Below are 7579 nucleotides of genomic sequence, written 5' to 3'. Positions count from 1 at the left end.
AGGCGTGGCTTCGGAGAACGTTAAACTTTTAATCAGATTTGAGATTCAAATCCCTTTTCTAGTCTGCCTTAAATCTCCAACCTGAAGAGGAAGAGGCGTAGCTAAGGCGTTAAGAGCAGCCCTGCTTCCTTCACAGCAAGGCCCAGGATGCGAGTAACACCAGGGTGACAGAACTAAGCCCGAGAAATGCAGGGCGCAGGGGACAGGCGGACAAGCTCGCCCCAGCTCAGTGTAGCCTGGACACTACCCAGACCGTCCATCCAAACCGTCCTCCTCGGCCCTCCTCCGCCCTCCCGCGCAGCCCTCCCAGGGTAGGATGGGGCTGGGAAACAGCAAATAGTCAAGGGCACGCGCGCGCAGCCCCGCCCCTGCGTGACGTCAGAGACGCGACGCGTCGCAACGCAGTGCAAATTGGGAAAGAAGGATGAGCTGAGCTGAGTTCTGTCGGGATAGAGATTTTTCTTCGGGTTGGTGGGAGATGGGCCTTTGGCGAGGAGACCGGCATTAGTGAAGCGCGCCCGGCGCCAAGGTGAGTGCGGGGCTGGGTCATGGCCTTTGTTCGTCGGGAATCCGTCCACAGTGAACCCCTTTCCTTCCACCAGCTGCTGGTCACCCGGGAGACAAGCCGTGTCCTCGGAGGGGGTGGGACAACCCCGAACATAGAATCGGCTTTTGGAGGAAGGGTCCTACCTCGAGTCTTTCCCGCTACCCACCTAGGGTTGCCCAGCGAGTTCCGTGTGGGCTCCGGTTTTTCCGGTCTTAGAAGGTGGCCTTGACCATTCTTCCACCTTCTTGGACACTCAGACCGACTTTGACCTCTTTCCTCTTGCCTCCGTTTTCAGATTTTCTGCCCGTCGAGCTGCATTCCCAGGCCTTAATACAATCTCTCAGAGTGTTTTCCAATCCCTCCTCTGATCCAGTCAAACTTGCTTGTAGTGAAGTCCAGGTATGAGTTTAAAGAAGCTGCGAGCGCTTCAGAGTTAAAACTGTGACTTCCCCAAATAAAAGCTTGTCTTTCCTAAAATGTGGCCTCTCTCCTAGAGTTGTGGGACAAGTTAATTTAACCTCCACTCCACCTTGGAAATTATCAGAACCCTGAATTTGTACTTAAAGCTGCAGACCACACTTCTCGGTTTATTTCTTGCCTCCAGTTCATTTTGTGACCTTGGAGCAAGTCCCTAATCACTAACAAAATATTTACCTGGAGGCAGAGGTGTTGCAGAGTCTAAGGAATTTAATATTTGTTAAGAGGCCTGAGGGTTTCAGCTGTAGGGGATGCCGAACTGAGGATTTTACTCTCTCTGCATCAGCAAGCATCCTAATTTTTGTGTACTTTCTACTGCAGCCATGAAAAAATGTCAAGTGATTTTTTGGGGGGAAGTGTTCCTCTTCTAGGCTTGCTCTGCGGCTTTGCTATGTAAGCAGATTTTGCATTTCAACAGTTTCTGTTTAAGATTCATTGTTGAATGTCTTTCATGATGGATTTAGATCGTTTCTCATGATTCCAGAGTACTGGACCAGTCTGTCTGAAAGGTTCCATAGGTTGTGCTATGTCTTTAACATGTTGAAATGTGTATTCCTTTTCTTGTGACACATTAGGTGCATCTTTTAAATTAGATAGTAAGGACCCTATAATAAAAAATAACAACCTGTCATTAATGACATAAATTTATATTAATTGCACATAGGTATGCATTGTAGTTTTTGAGAAAACAATGCGTGAGAAAAACAAAAATATTTTAAAGATGTCTTTCTAGAATTTAATTTTTAATATATTTACTTGAACTTTGTCAGTCATTATGGTCATTTGTTTATTAGCGTGAACATAATGGGAAAGAACCAAAATGGCTTTTGTAAAGTAAGAGAGTCAATACATCAGATTATTTTCCCATAAAATGTTTAGCATTATATTTTATTATGAACATTTTCTACATAAAAATGTACTTATTTTTGTAGAGATGAAAGGGAAAAAAGTGTCTATTAAATATGAGGTGTTAATAAAATTAGATATTATTGAGTCTTTTTTGTTTTAATCTTGGTCATTGTCCCAGTTGCCTATTGCTATATAACAGATCACTCTAAAACAAAGTGGCTTAAAACTACAATTCATTATCTCATGTTTCTGTGGGCTGACTGGACTCAGCTGGTTGGTTCTCAGTGAGGGTTTCATGTATTTGTAGTCAGATATCCAGCTAGGGTTGGAGTCATCTGAAAGCTCAGCTGGGCAGGACATCCGAGATGGCTCATTCCCATGGATGGCAGTTGATGTTGGCTGGGAGTTCAGCTGGAGATATCGACTGGAGTGCCTACAACATAGCCTCTTCATGTGTCTTGGACATACCATAGCATGGAGGCTGAGTTCCAAGACAAGTGTTTGAAGGGTCAGGAAGTGGAAGCTTTCTCTTAAAGTCTTTTAAAGCCTGGACCCAGAAATTGGCACAGCGTTACTTCCAACATTCTGTATTGGTTAGAGCAGTCAGAGCCCTCCCCCAACCAGATGATAGACCTTTTGAAGAGGAGAATGCTGAAGAACTTGTGGCCATCTTTAGCCTACCATAATTTTGTTGACTGATGCTTGGATATAGTAGTAGATGCAGAATAAGTTACGCTTTTGATTTCTTTAGCCATTTCATGGTATGTTATAATTTTTGGAGCACTTTTTATGTATATTTTTTCATTGACACCTTTGAAAACTCTATAGAAGCAGATGGATTATTCCCATTTTGCAGATGATAATAAACTGAGCAGTGGCAGTGGTTGTGGTGGAGGATTTAAGGAATTTGCCCAGAGTTGTATGATAATAAGTGGAAAATGAGACTGACTTTTATAATATAAAATTTATTAGTAAATGATGAAATGTTAAACTTATTTGTAATAACATTTATAACCATACTAATTCAAGTAACACAGTACTCATGTACAGTGAATAAAGTTAGTGTTGAGATAGCTAAACCTTGCCTCTTCTAACACGTTACAGTTTAGTCTTTCATAATACTGAATTCTCTGAAATGTACCAACAGTGATGTGAACCTGCATGTCTTTCTTGATTTTTAAATTGAAGTATAGTTGATTTACAATGTTTCAGGTGTACAGTAAAGTGATTCAGTCATATATATGTATACTTTTTCAGATGCTTTGGCATTATAGGATATTACAAGATGTAGAATATAGTTCCCTGTGCTACACCATAGGTCCTTGTTATCCTCGTTGTTTATCCATTTTATATGTAGTAGGGTGTATCTGTTAATCCCAGATTCCAAATTTATCCCTCCGTATCCCCTTTCCCTTTGGTAACCATAAGTTTGTTTTCTGTGTCTGTGAGTCTATTTCTGTTTTGTAAATAAGTTCATTTGTATCATTTTAGATTGTACATGTAATATCATATAACATTTGACCTGATGTCTTTGTAATGTAGTAGAATGAAATTATTATGCATTTTAATACCAATTTCAAAACAGATTGAAAAGCTGTGGGTATAGGAATCCTGGGGTTTTTAATTTCTTAATTACAAAATATTAAAAATTAAAATGATTTTTCATAATTTTGGTAGGTTGGGAGTTATATAACTTAAGATGTTGATTTCATGTAAAATAGATAGCTAGTGGGAAGCAGCTGCATAGCACTGGGAGATCAGCTCAGTGCTTTGTGACCACCTAGAGGGATGGGATAGGGAGGGTGAGAGGGAGGAGCAAGAGGGAGGGAATATGGGGATATATGTATACTATAACTGATTCACTTTGTTATACAGCAGAAACTAACACAACATTGCAAGGCAATTATAATCCAATAAAGATGTTAAAAATAAATAAATAAATAAAAATAAAATTCTACCTTAAAAAAAAATGTTGATTTCAGCTGAAAACTAATTGTCATCTTCATAGTGTTTGATTGCTTCTAGTAACATGCTTATATCCATTCTTTATGCCTATGGTTCCCTGTCTTGATTGCACGCTAGAATTCACCTGAGGAGCTTTATAGAAATACCTATGTGCAAGTCTCACACTCAGAGATTCTGATTGAACCATTTAGGAATGGGTCCTGGGCATCAATATTTTTTTAAAGTTCTGTAGGTGATTCTAATATACAGCTAGGGTTGAGAACCATAGCTCTTTTTTTGGTACTTAGTAAGTACAGTTGGGTTCCCAGCTCATCCATTTTGCATCTGCTAAAAAAAAATTAAAGAGGTAAAGAGGAAGAGGAGATAAGAAATGGATCAAGGTTATATAGGTAGATAGACACCTATTGTGTAAAACAGTTACCCTCGTGTTTTTTCTAGGAATGGTCCTTAATAAAACCAGAAAATTTTGGCATGGTACGTTAGTGCCTGTACTTTGCTTTGTATTACCACTGTGTACTCATCTTTCATCCTAAGAGGTAGAAACTATGTTAGGAGGTATATTCTTTGTATCCCCTGCAGCCCCCAGTGCTACACTTTGAATAGTTTTAGGTATTCTAAATGTTTACCACATTGAAGCTGGTTTTTAATCACTCTTCAGAACCAGGGCTAGTTATTTTACTCTGTTTTTCTTTTTAGCATTGTAAGAACTTTGTAACTTTGAACTTCTCTTTTTCTTTGGTTTCCATGATATTGCACTTTCCTGGTTTTCCTTCATTTTGTGTTTCTTTCCTCCTTTAGGAACCACCCGCATCCCCCCAAGTTCTGAGCCCTTCAGGTATCTTGTCAGCTGTAGAGAAACAAGATCTCATTTCCTTAGTGATTCATTCTCCTGATTTTAGTTACTAGTGTAAATGATGTTTATGTTTTTAAAACTATTACAGAAGTTTAAAAATATACATAAAAGTGAAGAGAATAGAATTATTTAAACTATATCCTAGATAGCATATTATTTCAATGTCAATACTTTGTTGTCTCCCAAAACACTAAGGATTATCAAAGTAACATTAACGCCTTAATAGTTGATTTAATATCTGGTCTTTCTGTAAACCTGATGTCTGATTACGTATTTACATCTCTATCAAGGCATCCTTCTTTAGATGTTATTCCTTTTGCATACACTCAACATGTTCAAATATTTTTGTAAATCAGTGGTTCTTATTTGGGGGTAATTTTGACACCCACCACCCCCCAACCCCCACCCCCGCCCAGGGGACATTAGGCAATGTCTGGAAACAGTTTTGGTTGTCACAACTAGAGAAGGGTGGATACTACTGGCATCTAGTGGGTAGAGGCCAGGGATGCTGCTACACATCCTACAATGTGTAGGGCAGCCCCACAACAAGGAATTATTCAGTCCAACATGTGAGTAGTGCCCAAGTTGAGAAATGCTGCTGTAAACTGATCAGTTTTTTAAACTTTTTATTTTTGTTAACAACACTACCATTCTTCACATTTCTCAGGGTTGAAAGTGTGTGTGTGTGTATACTCAAGAGAGAAAATACTGTTTCAGTCAAAGCACATTTCTACCTTTTTATGTTCTTTTTTGCCATGGCCTGCTAGTTACTCTTTTCTAAAGTATCATTCCCTTGTTCCCATTTCCTTCAAATCTGTCTTGCATATCCCCACTTTGACCTGCCCAGAGATACCATTTTCCCTTCAAGATCTGGCTTCTTATTGCCTGCTGAATTAAATATAAACAATTTGGGTGGCTTCAAAAGTCCTCCATCATGTAATTCCATTTCCTTACCTAATAGAATTTATTATTGTTAGCCAACAGTTATTAAGGGTTGCCTATAAGGACTACTAAGGTAGATGTTAAGAGATCTAGCATGTTAGAGTTATGACTTATATTTTATTTATTTATTTTTGGCTGTATTGGGTCTCCGTTGCTGCGCGCGGGCTTTCTCTAGTTGCGTCGAGCGGGGGCTACTCTTCGTTGCGGTGCGCGGGCTTCTCATTGCAGTGGCTTCTCTCGTTGTGGAGCACGGGCTCTAGGCACATGAGCTTCAGTAGTTGTGGCACGCGGGCTCAGTAGTTGTGGCTCGTGGGCTCTAGAGCGCAGTCTCAGTAGCTGTGGCGCATGGGCTTAGTTGCTCCGCGGCATGTGCGATCTTCCCGGACCAGGGCTTGAACCCGTGTCCCCTGCGCTGGCAGGCGAATTCTTAACCACTGTGCCACCAGGGAAGCCCAGAGTAATGGCTTATAAAGACATGTTAGTATAATCCCTTGATCTAATTTGATTATTTCCTAATAATCCCTATAGCATTCTTTATTTTTCTTATTACCTTCCCATACTGATTTCTCATTTTGGGTCTTTGTTCGTGTTGATTTCCTCTTCTGGCGTGCCCTCCTTTCTCACTCTATTCATAGCTAACTCCTATCCTTAGGGCCAGTTTCTGTCTCTATCACAGCATCATGAAACTGCATGCTTATAAGGTATGAATATCTTAAAGCCTAGTCATAATTGTCATTTGGTCCAAATTCTGTACTAAAGGAATGATATAGATAACAAATACTGATAGTATAGGATTTAGATCAAGAAATAAACTCCAGGGCTTCCCTGGTTGCGCAGTGGTTAAGAACCTGCCTGCCAACGCAGGGGACACGGGTTTGAGCCCTGGTCCGGGAAGATCCCACATGCTGCGGAGCAACTAAGCCTGTACGCCAGAACTACTGAGCTTGCGCTCTAGAGCCCGTGAGCCACAACTACTGAAGCCTGCACGCCTAGAGCCCGTGCTCCACAACAAGGGTAGCCACCGCAATAAGAAGCCCTCGCACTGCAACCAAGAGTAGCCCCCGCTTGCCGCAACTAGAGAAAGACCGTGCGCAGCAACGAAGACCCAACACAGCCAAAAATAAAATAAATAAATTTATATATATATAAAAAAAAGAAATAAACTCCAAGAACTGAGACCATCAAGGATGGAAGAGGTGGAACTTAAGTTGGTTTTTGCAGGACTAGGGATCAGCACAGAAGAGTACACTCTGGGCTGGAAGAAGCTCCCCCCTCGCCCCAAGTTACAGTGAATTTTCCCCTCCTTTTGACTTCCCAGTGACTGGAGTCACGTATTAATGTACCGTGTAGGAATTAATTGTTGGCTTATTATTTAATGAGTATTAGTTTGGTCTTGATAAACAGACTAAGGTATTTGTGATCAGAAGCCCTGTGATAGTCTCTTTATCTCCCTAGAGCAGTGTTACTCAAAGTAGCCAGTCTCTTACAGGCTTGCAGCTTGTGCTAGAATATAAATGAGTACATTGCTTTCTTTGTAAAGAACGTCTTGCTGCTATGAAAAATTCAGTGTGCTTAATAGGTTTACATTCTGTTATAAGCTTATTTTATCACAGACTGGTAACCAACAGTTCCTCAACCAGCACTGGTCTGTGGACCACACTTGGAGTAGCATTGCTCTGCAGGACTTTTACACTTTCAATTGTAACCCATAGACATTTCACATTTATACCCAGTGTTCTATATGTGCATACACAGGTACACAGCCAAAACTAAAGTTTCATGAAACAATTCTTAACCTTACTATGTGTGAGATGCTCTGATATTTTCTCTTCAGGTTTTTTTTGTTTTTGTTTTTTTAATGGTGATTGTGACCTTCTAAAGGGATTTTAAAAAAACACTGCTATTGTCACTAGACTCATAGTAGATACTCAGAAAATACTAGAGGT

The 7579-nt window shown here is 40.4% G+C and overlaps 1 protein-coding gene across 5 annotated transcripts in view; it reads left to right on the top strand.

Annotated features, from left to right (window-relative positions):
- The first annotated feature begins 374 nt into the window (after nucleotides 1–374).
- The window catches only part of USP8 (ubiquitin specific peptidase 8), a 58652-nt gene continuing 51447 nt past the window's right edge, over nucleotides 375–7579 (top strand). For all 5 annotated transcript variants that reach the window (XR_014261404.1, XM_082453000.1, XM_082452999.1 and 2 more), the window contains exon 1: nucleotides 375–529. The gene's annotated coding sequence lies outside the window, so the exon portion shown is untranslated. The remainder of the gene's footprint in view (nucleotides 530–7579) is intronic.

The sequence above is a fragment of the Balaenoptera physalus genome (genome assembly GCF_965194825.1).
Source record: "Balaenoptera physalus genome assembly, chromosome: 2".
NCBI lineage: Eukaryota > Metazoa > Chordata > Mammalia > Artiodactyla > Balaenopteridae > Balaenoptera > Balaenoptera physalus.
The sequence above is the reverse complement of the archived record's forward strand: the minus strand, read 5'-3'. Positions and strand labels throughout refer to the sequence as shown.